Genomic DNA, 19,741 nt, shown 5'->3' with positions numbered 1-19,741 from the left:
AAAGGCGGGATATCAAATCCAAACTCCTCTTCTTCTCTTCTTCCCCTGCAACCTCGCCTTCGCTCCCAGACCCCCAGCCCCGAGGCTAAAAACGAAGCCAGGACAGCGAGCGGGATCCATCCCGCTCGCTGTCATGGCTTCTTTGCTCTTTGGGGCTCAGGGGGGGGGGAATAAATTCCCCCCCTTTATTCCCCCCCCCCCATAAGTGTGCCCTATAGGGCAAAAAATACGGTACATCCAGGGCGGAGGGAAAAAGATTAGCTCATTTTAAATGGTATTGTTTTAACATTTTGATTTTGATGCCCTGAGCTCCTTGGGAGGAAGAGTGGGGTAAAAATGTAAAACAAATTAAATATTTTGGGCATCTTCCTTTCATTTCAGTAGGAGAACTTCCTCCTGGGTTTGTGGACTTTTGGGGCAACCCTGTCTTGATCATCTCCCACCACCCCCTGCCCCAGATCAGATATCTATATATTTCTTTTTTTACATTCCCAACCCTCCTTTCTTCCATCCTGGAACCAAAGGCAGCATCCAGATGGTCCCCAATCCAGGCACTGACCGGACTTCAGACCCTCTTGGCTTCAGCAACAAGGTGGCCTCATGTAACTTAAGCCCACCCCTGCAAAATCACAGATTCTGTCCCCATCTGGCTTTGGACTCTAGTTCTTCAGTCACTTTGCACCGGGAGACCAATTATTGGCACCTCCCTGCCAGAGTCTGTGAATATTCTCAGGAGATGTTGATCTCTGGAACTCCTGTGATAAGAAGGAAAGAACCACTAAAGACGAAGGGGGTGCACCCTTATTTATTTCAGTCAAATGGATATTAAAAATAATAATTATAATTATAATTTTATTATTTATACCCTGCCCATTTGGCTGAGTTTCCATTAATAACAGAGTAAAACTTCATTATTATTTTTATAAATTTTTTATTGGTTTTTCACAATTTATATAAACACAAACAATACACAATACAAACACACAAAAACATAAACAAACATGTATAATTTCAAATCCTTTTTTCTTAAACCTTACTTCACCGACTTCCCCGTACCTCCCCTTTCTGCATTCCAATTCCCAAATTTATTTCAGCAAATCCTCCCCCTTGCTATTATCAAATTTTCCCTTGTTCTTTTCTTTCACTTAATCTTCCACAGCTGTAATCCCGTTTCCTATAACTTCCACATTTTAGCCCTCATTAATTTTACAATGTTTCTTAAGATAAATTTTAAATTTCTTCCAATCTTCTTCCGCCCAGAGTAAAACTTCAAACATCAAAAATTTCCTTAGACAGGGCTACCTTGTGGAAAAAATAATAACAATTACTGTATTTTTCGCCCTATAGGACGCACTTTTTCCCCTCCAAAAATGAAGGGGAAATGTGTGTGCGTCCTATGGGGCGAATGCAGGCTTTCGCTGAAGCCTGGAGAGCGAGAGGGGTCGGTGCGCACTGACCCCTCTCGCTCTCCAGGCTTCAGGAAGCTATCCGCAAGCCTAGGGAGCCCGGTGGGAAGTCGCGCCGGGCTCTCAAGGCTTGCGGACAGCAGCCTGCAGCCCAAAACCTGGGGAGCGCAGTGGAGCGTGCCCCGGGCAGCTCTCCGCAAGCCGTAGGAGCCCGGTGGGAAGTCGCGCCGGGCTCCCACAGCTTGCAGAGAGCTGCCTGCATCCCGAAGCCTGGGGCGCGCTGAACAGATATTGGCCAGATATCCGCAAGCCTGGGGAGACCCCGCGCCTGGGGGGGAAATATTTTTTTTTCTTTATTCCCCCCCCCCAAAAAAAAACTAGGTGCGCCCTATGGGCCGGTGCGCCCTATGGGGCGAAACATACGGTACATCCAGTGTCTTCAAAATATGCTGCAGCAAATCCATTGGGTTAGGCAAGTAGAGTCCTGCAGCCCCTGGAGGTTTAAGAGTTATTGCATTCTTATTTCTATGAAAGAGTCTCCTTAAGTAATGCCGGCCTATGAGAAGGGAAGGAAGATGGAGGGAATCATATGGTGGGAACCACAGATGGACGGAGTATGTTCCTCAAGGGCCACAGGTGGAAAAGCAAGAATGTATGAGATAAAAATTAGGCAAATTGAAGGCAACAAAGGTAGTTTACTTGGAAGAGTTCATGTGGCCCCACTCCCAGTGGGTCACCCTTCCTAGAAGGCTGTGGGGACCAGGCAACAAGTCTCATGAACTGGAGGCCTGCAGCCCAAAAGAAGGGGCTCCTTATTTCAGATCAAACTCTGGCCATGGAGCTCCTGATCTGCCTCTTCTCCTTGCTGGCTTCATCCTTGGCTGTCAGCAGAATCTGAAGCAAGAATCCCTCTCATCTCCTGTCGGAAAGTCGCCTCTCTCTTCAGCCACTCTGTTCCTTCTCTCTTTCAGCTTCAACACCTGAGCATCTAAGCATCCCTCCTCCTTGCCAACCATCCCTCCCTGCCAGTTTCTTCACTTCCTCACGCAGAAGGTGGGTGGAAAACACTCAGCCAGAGCAGTTAGGCTGCTTTTATGCATTCCATGACATGACATCCGTTTAGCCAAAGGCTGGGCGGCCCAAGAGGCAGGTCGGCAGTAACAATTCAGCTTATTTCATGCATAATACACCTAAAGCATTTCTCAAATGTTGCCTTTCCTTCAATTTGGATGGAAAGTGAGTGACACAAGATTGGGGAAGGGATTGTGGAGGGATCCACAGCAACAAAGAACCAAGAGAAACCATCAAAATTGCTGCTCAATCTCCCCATCCTTTTTTAAAGCTGTCAGTTGTGTATATCTGGCACATTTCTGATTAATACAAACACATTTCTGAAAATCAGCTGCAAAGCAAAATTGGCCAAAATCCATCAGAAAAGCATGATTACCCTCAAATTCAAGTTACACCTGGAGTCAGAATGGATGGGTGAGAGCCAGGATTAAGGAACATCAGAAACAGCATTAAAGAACAGCAGGAGCTCTGAGCCTCTGCAATTCACAGCCAAACTTGGGCAGGCTCCTTCTGGTCTCATCTCACACACCAGGCTGGTATGAAACTGCAGAAATAAAGAACAGGAGTGTTTCAAAGTTAAGCCAACATCATGGTGTGGGGGCATCAGCATTACAGAGCTAGTGGGAACCCAAAGGCCGTCTAGTCCAGCCTCCCAAGGAAAGCCACCATCCCTCATCATGTCAGATCAGACCTAAGGAGCACCACCAAAATGGGCCTGCAGAGCAAATGCCTGTAGAGGGCAGCTCAAGCAAGTGAGCCAAGCTGCACTCTTTGGGGGAATACCGGAAAGACACAAAGTCGTCATACCGGAAGGAGAAATCCTTTTCCAGAACCCAAAATATAACTATCTGTCATTCAGACTGTGGGTAGAAACCATTTCTCAGATGGAGGGGATCCTCTGTGGAGCTCCGATAGACAGACAGAATGTGTCACAAGAGCTTTTTTTCAGCTCAATGGACACTCCAGATTATGTCACACTTGGAAACCCCAAGGTGGGTAAGAAGTGAATCTTTTCCCCGTTTGAGGATGTTCCTCATGGAGACTTCTGCAAGAGCCCCCCTGTGCCCCCACTTACCCCTGTCGGAGCTGTCGGACCCCTGGTCGCTTGCTGCAAAAGGGAGGAAACACAGGAGTCAGGATCCCAGGGAGGGAGATCCCCCCCCAGCCCTTCTCCCTCCTTCCACCCCCATCCCAAATCGGTCTCAATCTGGGGATGTTCAGAGAGAGGCAGCCCAGAGGCAAGGGGGCTCAAGGACAGCCCTGGAGGGAGAAGCTGGGGGGCAAAGAGAGATGGGCACAGACTGGCATGGAGGCAGCAGGGGACTAGAGAGGGGGTGGGTGTGATTTGGGCAGGAAGGGGGCAGAAAGCCGGGGGGGCAGTGGTGCCAAATCCGGAGGGGAGGGTTCCTGACACCCACAGACTTGAGCCACCCAAACAATTCTTTAGCTTCAGGTTCCAGTAATTAAACCACCAGAGATCCCTCTCTCCCCGCACCCTGGGCTCTTCCTCCTGCTCCTTCTTGGAGCCCCTCCCTCAGCCGACAGTCTCTCTGCAGCCTTTTCCTGGCCCTGAGGGACCCCTTGCTCTCCACAGACAGGCTGAGCAGACAGGCTTAAGCTTCCCATCAGGGTCTTGGGCTTAAGGACTAGGCCACCACCAGGTTTGGTTTGGTCTATTTGTAACTCCATGGTGAGAAAAATATGACAGACAGAGAGGGGAGGAGTCACTCACTTGAGGCTGCTTTGTAGGCTAATTTCTCGCTCCGTTTCCCTGTAGAGACAAAAGCAGAAGGTCAGAGCTGGAAGGGACCTCCAGAGGCCACTCAAATCCATTTCGACAATCTGGCTCTCAGATGCTGAAACCTTCCCAGCACATGCTCCTCTTGTCTCTTCCAAACACCTCCAAGGAAGGGGAGCCCAGAAGGGGAGCTTTTCAAGGAACTCATTTTACAAAGAAGTAGAAAAAAGTGAGGAAATTAAATTTAAAAAATCAACATGGGAACCAGGCAGTGGACAAATTCCAAGAGGCTGGAAGGAAACATTATCCAGTCCCTTCACTCATTCCATTTCATATTATTATTTCACTCCCAGCAGACCCCTAATCCTCAAATTTGCCCAGAGGGAAGGGGAGGGGCAAGGGGGGGGAGAGATAATGAACTTTAAGAGTGCAATTCTAGGCATGTCTACTCAGAGGAAAGTCCTATTCAGTTCAATACAGCATCCTCCCAGATCAATATTTATTTATTCATTTATTGATTAAATTTGTATAACACCCTTCATCTGAAGATGGGAAGACGGTTCACAACATAAAAACACAAATTGAGTGCACAAAATATATAATAAAATAAAAACATCAGGTGGAAAGTGAATTTCCTGAGCACAGAGTGAGCGCAAAGCAATGACCAACATTACTTTTGGTTCAAAGGGTGCTTTATGGGGAGGGTTTTCTGTAGGGATACCAGTGGCAGATACCAGGAAGGCTCCACCAGCACATTCCCAGTTAGTTGGAGGCCAGGACAGAAGGACACAGGAGAGGCAGAGAACACATCCAAGGTTTACTTACTGCAGATGAAGATGATGATCCCAGAGACCAGCAGGATGGCTGCCATGACACCCAAAATGGCTCCCACAATGAGCCCCAGGTTGACTAAAAGGGGACAAAAGACATTTTTATTCAGACTGGTGGCAGCAGCTCCCCAAGGCCTCAAGCAGGAGATTTGAGTGGAGGTGCTGAGCTATGAGCCCGGGAGGATTTTACGTGTGCAAAGCAGGCCCCCTCTCTCTCCTGACAGGCCAAGGTCCTCTCTGTAGTGGCCCCAATACAAGGGAGTTTATTTTTTCCACCAGAGTTCAGCATTAGAGGTCTTAAAACCCCCAATTTATTTAAGGAAGACAGTTGACAGGCACACCTGTTTCATCACAGACTCCAGACTTAAAAGCAGATCTCCTCCTGCTCAGGCGTTTCAGCCTTCTCTGTCCTGACCCTGAGAGGAAGGGATTCCCTCCCCTCTGAGTCGGCAAATGTGTCCTCTTTTTTGCTCTTCAAAACATGGCAACCCTAAAACCAGAGCTTGTGAAATGCCGGGAGGATAACCAACCAACCCCCCAAACAACCCTCATCTCCTTCCAAGGTGCCCACAAGCACCTATAGAGATGAAATTGGAAAGGAGGGGTCTCTTTCCACAGATGGATGCCATAATAAAGTTTTATTCTACATACTGTGCTGACACATTTGATTTTGAAGAAATAACACATCTGTCCACATGCTGTGACATCACAACTGGTTGGGCTTAAAGGCAAAAAGGTGACAGCCAGTTTTTACCTACAACATCCAATTTGAGTTTAAGGCCTATGAGAAAAGGCTGCATCTCTGTTGAAATCTACAGATTCCGATTCAGTCGCTTGCCTCCAGAGACACAGACAGGATCCATGTGGGGTTCCCCATCTGAGCTGTGCTGCTGCTGAAGGGGGGAGCTGGGTGGAAATCCCCCTCCCAGAGCCCACCCCTTCCCCTCCTGTCTCTCTGTCTCTCACCAGGCTCCTTCTCCCAGGCCACGTCCAGAGGCTTCTCCAGGCTGTCGTGCTCCACGCGGCACCGGAAGCGCTCCCTCTCCTCGGGGTCGATCTGGACGCTGAGCAAGAGATAGTAGGTCCCGTCCGAGTTGGGGGCGACCAATCCTCGGAGGGTGCCCTCCTGCCAGACCTCCCCGTCCTTCACCCAGTTGGCCTCAATCTCCTTGGGGTAGAAGCCGTGGACTTGGCAAACGAGGGTCTCCAGGCCGTCATAGTCTGCCTTCCTGGTCACCTTCACCACCGGAGCCTCTGCAAAAAGGGCAATCATTAATTGGGGTTAATAGAGAGACATCCACAACAGGAGGTAGATCAGGCTGATCCTGGCTCCTCTCCTGAGGAGGAAGAAATGCTGGATTCGCTGCTCTCTGTTCTCCGGGACTTTTCAGCCCAATAGTTAGTGAGCAAAGCCAACAGCCCTGGGAAAGACAGAGCTCCTTTCTAGTTCTCCCGCCTGCCCTGAAAGGGTCCCTTGAGGTTGGAAAGGGCCCATCTCCCTTCTCCACGGCAGCCTCTCCTGGAGTGGAAATGGCAGACCAGGAGGCCCAGTAAGCCAGCAACTTGCGCACATTTAACTTGTGCAAATTAAGCTTTACGCACTTGCCAAAAATATTCTAAAAACCCAAAAGAGGAGGTGGGTGTCTGGGGAAGAAGGACTTTGGCAACCCAATCGCCCTTGAATCCAATATACACAATTTTGGCTTTAGGCACGATTTGCAGAATGTAACCCTTGTTTAAAAACTGGCTCCCTGTGTATCTGTTGTCTGAAGGGGCTGTTCCAGGATCCCACCCGCTTTGCAGTGCCTGGACTGGAAACTGGGTCTAGGAGGGGATGTGACTCTGCTGGGGGGAGCAGGAAGGAAGGAAGGAAGGAAGTTCAAGCCCTTTCCCCACAGAAACCCGAAACAAGACCTCCCCACCCCTCACCTGTCCTCAAGAGAACATCCATCCCAAAGAGGATGATTCCCAGCCTCCTTTGCACGTTGTCACCCTTGAAAACGCTTCAATGTGGCTTTTGGAGCGAAATCCTCAACCTCAACAAATATGCTCAGTGTCTCTGGGGTGAATTATCACCAGGCCCTATAGATGAATTTGCTCAGATCTCTCTAAGCACGGCTAATATAATACGTATGTGTCAGGCCTCAAAAAGGGAGGGTGCTAGAATTATTTCATTTTTAATTAATTTTCATTTTAACAAAACTTAGTAAGAGAGAGACAGGACCCCTCATGCTTCTCTTGGCTGGTCTGACTTTCCCTCCCCATTTGCAGCAGATCCATCATGGCGAGAGGCAACTTCAGGGATACCAACTAAACTCCTCGGTCTGGAACATAGACCAAGCAAAATGATATAGATCGGAATTTCTAAATCTGTTGTAGGATGCCATCCTCTGTCCCCTTACAAGGGAGTAAGCAGGGACACCTTCTGAAGGTGCTATGGACTTGGACAAGTGTCCACTGTTTCCTTTTCAAGGGAGGAGATGGGGACCTGGGGGTTGGTCATGAGACCTCCCAGGAGCCCCCACCTGGTCTAGGTGCCCTCAGCCTCCGCTGGACCTTAACCTCCCAGTCCTGGAGGACACAGAGGGAGGTCCTTGGTCAGGCACTGCTGCCTACATAGCATGACGGATTTCGCTCTCAATATAGGGCAGGATTCCCATGGGCTGGATTCCCAGCCCCCCCCCCCATTGTGCAATGGTCCATCCCAGTCAAAACACTGGATCATGTGATTGGCCCCATGACAGATTCCTGAAGGCAGAAGAGTGGACTGTACCATTTCAAGGCATGGGGTTGGGGAAGATGACACTTCTGAATGTTCCCCATGGGAAAAAGGAAAATTCCTCACAAATAAAAAATATAAGAAGTGGGAATTCCCATACTCTCTCACCATGTGCAGGTTTTCTGCTAACCTACAGTCTTAGTGAGGGGGCTGCATCCTGCCCTCTAAGACATATTTTATGGACTCCCCACACATTTTCTATTTTTTTAAAAAAATGTTAATTTATCTAGTTTTAAAGACTTTAAAGGCAAGAGGTTTTCTGTATCTCCCCTCAAATCCGTCCATTTCAATTTTCTCTTTAAATTTAATTTAAAATGCATTTTGCTTTACTGACCACTTCCCTGCTGCTTCTGTGTCTCCTCCCCCCATTTGTCTTTTGCCACCCCTTATTCTAGCCAAAGGGGCACGGGGGGGGGGGGCTGTTTTTAAGCATCTCCCCCCCTCACACTCTGAAGTGACCCCCTTTCTTCTCCCATCACCACCAAGAAGAGTGTTTGCTGTTTGGTCCAGAAAGGAAGACTGTTAAGGGGGGGGGGCTTGAAGGGAAACCGCCCCACTGAGCCCCCCTCCCCCCCTCACCTGTCCTCAGCAGAGTCTCCTCCCCGTAGTCCAGGTATCTCTGCAGCCACTCAATGCAAGTCTCCTCCAGGTAGGCCCTCCGGTACTTGTTCTGCTCCACGATAGGATCCCACTTGTTCTTGGTCACTTTGGCCCCTGTATCGGCTGCTGTCCAGGTGAGGGTCTCCTTGTCGAAGGCGATGAAGTCCCTCCCGTTGTAGCCAAACTGCCAATACCCGTCTTTGCGCCCGTCTGACCTCAGCTCACAACCAAGCATCTCCTGCAGGGAGGAAAAACCTGGGGGTGGGAGAGGAAGGAGACACCCGAGATGTCAAGAGTTGTGTGTGTACAAAAGAGAGATTATTATTCATTTATTCAAGTTCTATACCGACCTTTATCCAAAGACCACAAGAGAACACCACCAAAATACATACCAGAGACAGACTAATAATAATAACAACAACAACAACAACAATAATAATAATAATAATAATAATAGCACACAGCCCCTCCCAGTTTAAAAGAACATAGATTGTTGAATTAGCCAAAGGCCTGGGAGAAGAGGGATTTATTCGCCTGGTGCCTAGAGATATGTGATGCCAGGCAAGAGACAGAACCAGACCAGGAATGCAAAGAGAAGTTCAGAGCAGAATATTTAAAACAAACAAAGAAAAGAAAAGAAAAGAACCCCTCAGATTCAGGGAAGAGTCAAAGGCAGCATGTGAACCATGAGGAGAATATGGAAATAAATGGATGTTATATCTCCACACACACACCCCCAGTTTTTAACCATAAACCAACACAAAACTGAGTAGTTTACAGTGCAATTATATGTGTTTCTAACCAGAAGTAATCAGCACTGAGCTCAGTGAGTCTTACTCCAGGTATATCCATGTATAGAATTGCAGCCCTGATTTCATTGAAATATATGAGTCTTCTTTTACTTACTTCTGTGTTGGATTATGATCTTGGAGTTTGTTTGGGGTCGGGGGTTTTTTTGCAGTTTCTTTTTCTGTCTTTTTTCTCCATTTAAAAATACCGTATTTTTTGCACCATAACACTCACTTTTTTCCTCCTAGAAAGTAAGGGGAAATGTCTGTGCGTATTATGGAGGAAATGCCTACGGGTGGCATGCCTACAGATTTTCCTCCTCTAAAAACTACGTGCGTGTTATGGCCGGGTGCGTGTTATAGAGCGAAAAATATGGTAGTTTTTTTTTGCCAGAGCATATATATCAAACATTCTCATAACCTTAAAAACCATAAAATAACACATCATGTACTCCTTTCTCATTAAAGGGAAGGAGTACATAGTGTCTGCAACAATTTGAAAGGTTAAAATGTACACTTCATGAATCCCAAACTGTTACCCACCCCAAACCCAACCCCCCCATGGGCCTCACTACCTGTGTGTCCAATAAAATTGCCCCATACTGCGTAGAAGTTATCGTTTTCCTTTTAGCCTGTTGCTACCCACGGTTTCCATGTCTAGCTTTTCCAACAAAGCTGTCTGCCAGGCCGCTTCATGCCTCTTATCCCGTCACAAATTTTACTCATATTGATCCAGATCAGATGTTTGTTTAGGGAAGTCTTTATTGTTTGATGTTTTATCGTGTTTTTAATATTCTCTTGGGAACCACCCAGAGTGGCTGGGGAAACCCAGCCAGCAGACGGGTGGAGTGTAAATAATGAAGTAAATAATGAAACATATTATTATTATTATTATTATTATTATTATTATTATTATTACTACACTGAATAATTTCACTTCGACTGCCAAAGCCAGACACTTCGGACAACTGAAAGTCTGAGAATAGGCTGAATGTAACCTCTGCGCTCTGGATGCTCCTGCAGTTAACATCTTCAGTCCAACTAATTTGCTTATTTAGCTTATGTAGGTAGCAATTTAAGATTTTAGGGAGGTTCTCTCACCCATAATCTTTGCTTTAACGTCTTTAGGGCGCCTTCATAACCCAGCTAATAAACTTGGGGGGGGGGGTGACAGACCAATAGAGGTGGCTTTTCTAGCCATGGTTTTCTGCCATTTGCTGACAAACTCCTCATTGGTCAGACCATTATCATATAACTGACCTGCCGCTCATTCCCAAGTGCCTTTTTTGCAGAGTAAAAAATATATCTTTTTGAGAAAGTGCAGGTACAGATTGGAAGGGGAGAGGGAAGGACTTCTGCCCAGGTTGGAGAACATCCTGCCCATCACCTCGCCCCTTTCGTATTAGCAGGCATCTCCCTTTGCCTCCTGAGCGCCGGAGAGATGAATATTGGGGGTCTCTGCCTCTCCTGCCTTCCACTCACCTCCGCTCTGGTTGAAGCGAGTCTGCAGGGTTACCAGGTTCCGCCACAGCACTCTCTCAGTGTCCTGAAAGAGTTGCGTGCTCATCTCCCAGTAGTGAGGATCCTCCTTTTCCGCCTTCCTCATCCAGGGGACCTGAGGCAGCGCCTCCTGGGTGTCACTGTTGTACTGAACAAATTGCTGGTCATCCACGTACCCCACCGTAATGAACTGGGGCAGCCCCTGGCCAGGCTGAGACACGGCTGTGTAGAAGTAGCGCAGGGAGTGAGAAGTGGAGCCTGGAAAGGAAGAGAAAAGGGGGCAGAGAGTTAGGGGTCCTGCAGATGAAGGAAGCCTAATCCTGCTGTATCACAGGCAGCAGCCCTGAATTAGGAGATCCAAAGCTCAGCAGGGTTTGGGGGAGTTTGTAGACCTGCCTTTAAACACAGAGGAGGCAGAGCAGAGGGAGCCTGGAAAGGAAGAGAGAAGGGGGCAGAGAGTTAGGGGTCCGGCAGCTGAGGGCTCTCTGACAATCCAGCAGCCCCCAAACGGAAGATCTGAGGTGTATATGGCAGTGGGTTTGTAGCAATGCCCCTTCCCAGCACCTGTGCCCTGTAGAAACAAAACAAAACATTTCATAGCTTCCCCACTGCCATGCCCCTATTTGAGGTATATTCCATGTTTATGGGAAAATCGCAAATAAACTGGGAGAGAATTGGGGGATAGAGCGTAAAAAAACAAAATTTAGGGAGCATCAGGAGCCATGGGAACAGAAAGTACGAGTGTTGTGGAATAAGGAGGGGAAGGGGGATAAATCTTTGCAGAATATTAGGGAATGAAATTAAAAAGAATGATGTGAAATTATTTAGGTATGCAGTGACAGCAGCTAGAATTTTGATGGCCCAGAAATGGAAACAGGAAGAAATGCCGACAAGGGAAGAATGGAGATTGAAACTGATGGAATATGAAGAAATGGACAAATTAACGGGGAAAATTCAGAACCAACGCGATCAGAGATTCACCGAGGACTGGAATAAATTTACAGAGTATATCAAAAATGTATGTGAGGACCAATTAACGCTTGTTGGCTTTCAAGAAGCTCTGTGAAAATGATTGATAGAAATGTTGCTTAAAAGAGATGATAAGACTAAGATTGTTAAAGCGCAATATAAACTTAAGAAATGCGAGTAATAGTGATAATATGGAAATTGTCAGATAGGCTGGGGGAAGTCTAAAAGATGAAGATGTTAGAAATGGATGTAAAATATGGATGGAATGTATATTGGAAACTGAATAAAAATTAATTATATATATTAAAAAAATGCAGCTCCCAGAGGCTGCCTCAAAGGGAGGAGCTTAATTCACTGCATTTAGATCCCACCTTTTTCTCCTACGACTACATGGTTACGCCCCCCTCCAAAGTTAATCCCTACAACGACCCTGCAAGATAGGTGAAGAGGCTGTGACTGACTCCACGGTCACCCAATGAGCTTCATGGCGGAGTGGGGATTTGAACTCCGATCTCCTAGGTCTTCGTCCCGACACTCTAACCACAATGGCTTCCTAGAGTCCTTCTGCTGTGGGGCAGCTCTATAAATGAAGAAGGGGAGGCTGAGGCAGCAAGAACAACAATAGTAAATTGACATGCTGCCCATCTGACGGGGTTGCTCCAGCCACTTTTGGTGGCTTGTAAAACCACAGTAAAACATCAAACATTAAAAACTTCTCTATGCAGGACTGCCTTCTGATGTCTTCTAAAAGTCAGATAGCTGTTTATTTCCTTGACACCCTGCAGCAATGCCCCAGTCATTCCTCATCGTGGACAGAACTGGGGAGGACAGGAAGGTGTGCTCCCAAACGCCTATAATTCATTCCCTTCCCCTGGGGAGTTCACGGCAGAGATGGGCTTTGAACCAGAGTGTTATGGGTTCGAGCCCCACGATGGGCAAACTATTCCTGCATTGCCGGGGGTTGGACTAGATGACCCTCGTGGTCCCTTCCCACTCTACAATTCTGTGGAATAAATACAGTGGTACCTCGGTTTAAGAACAGTTCTGTTTAAGAACGATTTGGTTTACAAACTCCGCAAAACCAGAAATAGTGTCTTGGTTGGAGAACTTTACCTCGGTCTACGAACAGAAGCTGAATGGTTTAAGGGCACCGGCGGCGGGAGGCCTCATTAGGGAAAGCGTGCCTCGGTTTAAGAACAGTTTTGGTTTAAGAACAGATTTCTGCAACGGATTAAGTTTGAAAGCCGAGGTACCACTGTACCGTTAATTATCAATTACTCTCCAGCGCAGCTCCCTTTCTCATAGGCTATATCAACACTGGCCATTAGATGGCGCAAGGAGCCAACACAGATCATCCCCATCAAGGAAGATGGATTAACTTTTGCCTTGTTCACATCCATCCTGCTCTCCTCCTCCCTCTCCACACCTTGCCGTGAATGCACACTGAGCAGGGAAGGGACATGTGCCCCCTTTGTGCCTTAGGGAAGAGAACAAGGCTCCATGGTGGAGAGCTGCAGCAAATTCTCAAGTGGCACGGCCCTACAGAATACACGATCAGCCCCACGGCCACGCCACGCCCCCAAGGAAAAACTGACACCCATCAATTCTCACCTGGGATGAAGGACAGGATATAAGACTCAAGACTATCTCAGTATTTTATACCAACAATGGCCTCATATTTGGGGGCAGCAAGTTAGGACCTCCCTTCTGACACCCATTATGGTCTCTGCCTAGACCCCACCCCACGAGATCATCAGAGCCCCACAGCAAAGTCTGGCAAAGGCCTGGCGAGAGATTCGGGGGCAAGGGGGCCTTAGCAAAGGCTTCTCGCATCCCCACCCCTGTGGGATGAGTTGCAGACAATAGGACTGGGTGACATCTGGTTTTCAACATTGCGACACATCACCCGCTAAACGTCACGATATACCAATATATTGTGATGTCTTAAATAAGGATGGAGCTAAGGAGAGGCAGCAGCTGCCTTCATAGTTTCCCCTGCATTGCGATTTTTGCACAGCACCCACCCACTCCATGATTCGTGACAGGTCTAGAATTATGAAACCGGTATCACGATATAGGCTTAAAAACCCGTTTTGGACGATGTATCGATATATCGCCCTGCCCCAGTAGACAACTTCAACCCCACAGGATAAAATCACATAAAATACACAATCAAAATACAGTGGTATCTCGGGTTAAGAACTTAATTCGTTCTGGAGGTCCATTCTTAACCTGAAACCGTTCTTAACCTGAAGCACCACTTTAGCTAATGGGGCCTCCTGCTGCTGCCGCACCGCCGGACCACAATTTCTGTTCTCATCCTGAAGCAAAGTTCTTAACTCGAGGTACTATTTCTGGGTTAGCGGAGTCTGTTACCTGAAGCGTCTGTGACCTGAGGTACTACTGTATGACTCTTCTCAAAACATCTAAGGAGTTGAAATACAGAGGCTGGATGGTTTGAGTGGGTGGAGTCAGAAACCCACAAGACAAACATTTCCTTCTGCTATTTCCCTCCAGCTCAGTCTCCTTTCACGAAAGATCAAGTGAGACCCAATTCTGATGCCTGAACCTCCTGGAGAACTTTCTCCCAGTTCAAATCACAAGAGCTCAGAAGAAAGCTGCCTCTGGGAGTTGCGTGTGGGTCTCCAAAAGCCACAAGGCCAGTCCCCCGTCCCCCAAGAGGAGGAACCTAAGGCCAGTTGCTCCCCTCCCCATCTCTCCCATGCAACTGACAGTAAGGGGGCTGCACCCCATGGCAAATATTGAGTGATTTTAACAGAGAATTAACCCATTTTATGCCTTTAGGTTTTTTTAAGCTTTCTGGGTCACTTACAGACTTTGATGTGTAACAAGCAACAAATAAGCTGAATAATAATAATAATAATAGTAAAATATTTATACCAGTTTTCCATTAAACAATTGCCAAAACTATTTGTAATAAAAGCAAAAGACATTTTTTGGGGGGTGGAGTCACAACCACTTGAAAATCAGGATCAAACACAAGTACAGTGGTCAAGGCAACCTTGAGTTACAGATGCTTCAGGTTACAGACTCCGCTAACCCAGAAATAGTACCTTGGGTTAAGAACTTTACCTCAGGATGAGAACAGAAATCGCACGGCGGCAGCAGGAGGCCCCATGAGCTAAAGTGGTACCTCAGGTTAAGAACAGTTTTAGGTTAAGAATGGGCCTCCAGAACGAATTAAGTTCTTAACCCGAGGTACCACTGTAGGTAATATTCTTCTGCAAAGCTGTAAAGGGCAGGTGAATCGTACCTAACCTCAAAACCTCTCTCTCTTCCCACTCCAGGGATGCCTGGAGGATGCGGACTATTTGGACCTCTTCCAATCAGGATTCAGGCCCCATCATGGGACTAATAATAATAATAATAATAATAATTTATTATTTATACCCCGCCCATCTGGCTGGGCTTCCCCAGCCACTCTGGGTGGCTTCCAACAAAATATTAAAATACAGTAATCCATTCAACATTAAAAGCTTCCCTGAACAGGGCTGCCTAAAAGTCTGGTAGTTGTTCTTCTCTTTGACATCTGGTGGGAGGGCGTTCCACAGGGCGGGTGCCACCACCGAGAAGACCCTCTGTCTTGTTCCCTGTAACTTGGCTTCTCACAGTGAGGGAACCACCAGAAGGCCCTCAGAGCTGGACCTCCGTGTCCAGGTAGAACGGTGGGGGTTCAGGGCTGCTTGGGAGTGGATCCCAGCCAACTAAATGGCTGGGGCAGGTTCCACAGGGGGGGATGGACTGTGACAACCAATCTCAGTGATCATGGGTAGGAGGAGACCAGATCACGTCATTACCGAGGAGGCAGGTTTAGTCGTTGTTAATAATAATAATAATAATACTTTATTATTTATACCCCACCCATCTGGCTGGGCTTCCCCAGCCACTCTGGGCGGCTTCCAACAAAATATTAAAATACAGTAATCCATCAAACATTAAAAGCTTAAGGACTATCTGGTCTTGACCAGATGGATACTGGAATCAGCAAGGGATACCAACATGTCCTGAAGGTGCTGCTGTCTACATATCTACATGCTGAAGGTGCAGCAGCTAGACTGGTGACTGGGGGCGGCCGCCGGGACCACATAACACTGGCCTTGAAAGACCTACATTGGCTCCCAGTACGTTTCCGAGCACAATTCAAAGTGTTGGTGCTGACCTTTAAAGCCCTAAATGGCCTCGGTCCAGTATATCTGAAGTAGCATCTCCACCTCCATTGTTCAGCCCGGACACTGAGGTCCAGCTCCGAGGGCCTTCTGGTGGTTCCCTCACTGTAACCTCACTGTGAGGTTACAGGGAACCAGGCCTTTTCGGTGGTGGCACCCTCCCTGCAAAGCTGACAACTTTTCCCTTTTCTTGCAAGGAATCCTATTTGGAATAAGGGAATTTCCCTTAAAAAAATGGAAACGTTGACAGCTATGCCCTCCCTGTGGAACACCCTTCCATCAGATGTCAAGGAGATGAGTAACTATATAACGTTTGGAAGACATTTGAAGGCAGCCCTGTAATGTGTAATGTTTTACCAGGGTTGCCATATGTCCAGAATTTCCCAAATATAGCCAGTATTCAGCATCCAGGCGGAAAATGCTGAAATATCCTGGATGTATGACAGCCTGTCAGAAGTGTAGATTTTGGTTAATTTAATTTAAAATCGTTCAAAAAAAAGCTCAACAACTTCGGTCAATGCTCCCCCGCCCCCCCCCAAAAAAACTCAACAGATGTTCCTTTTTTGAAATATGGCAACCCTAGTTTACTATGGCTTTATCATTTGCTGGAAGCTGCCCACAGTGGCTGGTGCAACTCTGGCTGAGTGGCATAATAATAATAATAATAATAATAATAATAATAATAATAATTCCCTTTTCTGTGGTGACTCCCCACTTGTGGAATGCTCTCCTGGGGAGACACCAGGGGGGAAAGGTACTCTTCAACTAGGCCTTAGACCGATTAAACTATGGCCGTGTGTACGTGTAATAGTTTTGTTTGCTATTTTTTTTTCTCGTGTTATGTTTATATATTTTAAAGGCAGCCCTGTTTAGGGAAGCTTCTAATGTTTGATGTATCACAGTATTTTAATATTCTTTTGGAAGCTGCCCAGAGTGGCTGGGGAAATCCAGCCAGATGGGCGGGGTATAAATAATAAATTATTATTATTGTTATCATTATTGTTGTTGTTGTTATTATTACCATTATTATTATTATCATTATTATTATTATTATTAAACTGCCCCGTAATTATTATTATTATCATTATTATTATCATTATTATTAAACTGCCCCGTAATTATTATTATTATTATCATTATTATTGTCATTATTATTATTATTATTATTATTATTATTAAACTGCCCTGTAATCATCGGGTGGAGGGCAGTACAGAAATTCAGTAAACAATTCAGTAAATAATAACAATACTGTATAAGCAAAAGCTTTTCTAAACTTTCAAAATCTACTTTTGGGGGCCAGGCAGCGCAAGCGGAATTTGAGGGGGGAAAGCGGCACAAAGGGGTGCCGAACGCGCCAGAGAAAAGAAACGATCGACCAGCAGAGTATTTGGCAGTTGCGGGCCAGGGGATCCCTCCGTCCCGGGGGTTGGACTGGATGACCCTCAGGGTCCCTTCCATCCCTTCTTCCGTGCGACGATTCTCACGGATCCACCGGATCCCGGGGAGCAGCAACACGTGCGAGGGGCGAGCCGCTTCCCACGTTATTAATCCCGCCGCCCTCGCAGGGCGGGCTTCTTTCTGCGAGGCGAGCAAGGCTGCGGTCTCTGCCCCGGGCGGCATACAAAGCGCACAAAATCCCCAGGGGGCGGGGAAGGCTATTTACCAAGGGATCCGGACTCGGGATCCAGTCCGGACTGGGAACTCCCACCCCGCCCCGCCACCCCTGGCAAAGGTCCTCCGCCCCCCAGTTTGACCCCCGAGGTACTGACCTGCGCAGTCCAGGAGCAGCAGCAGGTGGGCAGCCGCCGCCCCCAGGATCAGGGGGGGCCAGCGGAGGAGGAGGACCCCCATCTCCCCCCAAAACGAAGCTCCTTTTTCCTCCTCTCACTCCAGCGACGTCCTTCTCCCTCCGTCGTTCTGAGACCCGCTCTCTGCCCCGCCCGCGGAACCAGCAGCAGCGAGAGCCGGGATTGGGCGAGGGGAAAATATTCCGCCAATCGGAAATCTGAGCGGAGATGGCGGCATCAGTTGCCGGGCAGAACTCGAGGCGCAAGTTTGGGAGCGAGGCTGGCGAGGGAAAGAGAAAGTACAATACGATACAGTAGCACCTTAAAGACCAACTAACTAACTTACTAACTAACTAACTTACTAACTAACTTAGTTGGTCTTTAAGGTGCTACTGGAAGGAATTTTTTTATTTTGACTATGGCAGACCCACACGGCTACCTATCTGTAACTACAATACGATACGATATCTTTATTGTCATTGTCCCGCGCAGGACAATGAAATTGAAAAACCACATAAAACTACATAAAACTGCTACAAAACTACATAAAACGTTCAAAAACCCCTAAAAACTCTGAAACCCCATTCGAAAATACACTATACTACAGAGACCCCTTATGCTGCGTTTAGCACCAGAATTGCATTAGCGTAGAAACTGTTTTTCAGGCAGCTAGTCCTGGCCTTTATAACCCTGTACCTTCTTCCAGAAGGCAGAAGCTGAAAGAGATCATTTCTGGGGTGCGCACTATCCTGCACTATCTCTGCCACTTTCTTATGGTACCTGGAAGCATAGATTTAATCCAAGGTGGGGAAAGTGCACCCAATTATTCTCCCCGCAGTCTTTACAACCCTGGACAGCATTGTTTTTTCCCTGACCGTGCAGCTCCCAAACCACACACACAGACCATAAGTTAGTACGCTCTCCACAGTACAATGGTAAAATGCCATCACCAGGTCCTTTGAGAGATTATTTTTCCAGAGGATTCTCAGAAAGTATAACCTCTGCTGTGCTCTCTTCATCAGGTCTTTGCTGTTTTCTCCCCAGGTTAGGTCATCTCTCAACTCTATTCCCAGAAATCGAAACACTGAGACCTGTTCCACGCACTTCCCCTCAATAATAAATGGCTGAATATTCAATTTACATTTCCTAAAATCCACAATAATCTCTTTTGTTTTCTTTAAGTTAAGGAGTAAGTTGTTTTGTTTTCTTTAAGTTAAGGAGTAAGTTGTTTTTCCTGCACCACTCCCCCAACTGTTCAACTTCTCCATATATATTTCCTCCATATTTATATACTGTACAAGTTTATTTGCTTCTCCTCCTATTCTACTAAATCTGAACTATTTTGGTCACGCAGCTATTTTTACGTTTTTTTGGTCTCACAGCGCCCTCTAGTGCCCAGGCCCCGAAGTCGAAACTCTCCTTTCTTTATAGTCAGCTGATTTCCCAGAAATGGCTCTTTCATAACTGACTCATTGACTTTTTAAAAAAACTGCTCTTGGAAAGGACTTCCAGGCTAATTCTAGACTACTTCTCTCCTTGCCCTTTTTTTGACAGCTGCTCATCGGACACCTTATTAGGAATCGATGAGTTTTTAGAAACCTGTGACCCAAGAAATAAATTTCATGCCCTTTCAATTCAAGTCTTACTTTGTGTGGGAAGTATGATTTTTTTAAAAAAATGTTTTAAGTTCGGCTGTTAATAAAATCTCCTTTTATTATTCTACTATTATCATGAGGTTTTATTATTGTATTGTTGGTTTTCATTGAATAATAATAATATTTTTTTTAAAAAAAAAACAACCTGTATATCTCTTTAACACTGTGGCTCCAATTCCCTATTATTTAGCCTTTTCCAATCGTGCACTCAATTAGTGATCCCAGACACTGGAGCAGTGCAACTTCCCTTCTTCTTCTTCTTCTTCTTCTTCTTCTTCTTCTTCTTCTTCTTCTTCAATTTATCTCTTGCCTTTCCTGCAAGGAGCTAGAATAGCATACACAGTCTGCACCCCACCCCCAATTTTATCCTCCTAACAACCTTGCAGTGAGACCATACAACACCAGTCTTGAAAGACCTACATTGGCTCCC

The 19,741-nt window shown here is 46.7% G+C and overlaps 1 pseudogene across 1 annotated transcript; it reads right to left on the bottom strand.

Moving 5' to 3' along the window:
• Window positions 1-787: 787 nt before the first annotated feature.
• LOC310701694 (major histocompatibility complex class I-related gene protein-like) lies at window positions 788-17,909 on the bottom strand (annotated as a pseudogene). The gene is made up of 8 exons (XR_014530121.1): window positions 17,639-17,909; window positions 10,695-10,970; window positions 8,404-8,679; window positions 6,012-6,299; window positions 5,041-5,124; window positions 4,210-4,248; window positions 3,553-3,585; window positions 788-3,021 (listed from the first exon to the last, which is right to left on the bottom strand). The product of XR_014530121.1 is annotated as a major histocompatibility complex class I-related gene protein-like (transcript).
• Window positions 17,910-19,741: the final 1,832 nt, after the last annotated feature.

Source organism: Podarcis liolepis, assembly GCF_965112155.1.
Source record: "Podarcis liolepis genome assembly, chromosome: 2".
NCBI classification, from domain to species: Eukaryota; Metazoa; Chordata; class Lepidosauria; order Squamata; family Lacertidae; genus Podarcis; species Podarcis liolepis.
The sequence above is the reverse complement of the archived record's forward strand: the minus strand, read 5'-3'. Positions and strand labels throughout refer to the sequence as shown.